A 722-nucleotide genomic window follows, 5' to 3' on the forward strand; every position below is an offset into this window, starting at 1 on the left:
AGAAGGACTCCTTTTGCTGAAGAAGGGGATCTTTATCCTTATCTATCAGGCATTGTGCTACATTTACACCCTTGCCGAAGCTTGCCAAGCGTCTACCAATGCCATTTACACGCTTGCAAGCGCCTCATGCGTCCGTCAGTGTATCCCGGACAGGCAAGCATGGCCACAGACTAATATGAGATACTACGTATATGGCAGACGTGGATGGATCTCGAAGTTCCTAAAGAAAAAGATTTTTTTTTGTTAGTCCAAGTACTCATAATGATCACTAAAATTTATTTAATATATACGTCCGTACGGCGTGATCTGAACTAAACACGAGCCAACGTGTAAACACGTCGCAAGCGCTTGCCGCAAGTTTCTTTGATCTGTGTTGAAAACCGACACCGGCCCGGATTGGCGGCAAGCGCTGGCAAGCTCACGCAAGCCTATCCAAACGGGCCGTTTAACACGCTTTTGCTTGCGAGAGCTTGCTGAAGCTTGGCAAGCGTCTAAATGTAGCATTACATATTTTGTCTGTTATATATACAAGCAATTTCACTGTCGGTTTCGAGATTTTCATCTTTTTCACTTGTATATGTTTTTTTATTTTTTTACTTGATGGATTTGCACGCTGGTAAGCTGGATCACGTGGCAAACCGCTAAATCATTTTGCACGTATCCTTGACGCTCGGAAGCCAAACAAACACATGTCGATATCATAATATTTTGACATTTAAAAA

Source organism: Choristoneura fumiferana, chromosome 8 (assembly GCF_025370935.1).
Source record: "Choristoneura fumiferana chromosome 8, NRCan_CFum_1, whole genome shotgun sequence".
NCBI classification, from domain to species: domain Eukaryota; kingdom Metazoa; phylum Arthropoda; class Insecta; order Lepidoptera; family Tortricidae; genus Choristoneura; species Choristoneura fumiferana.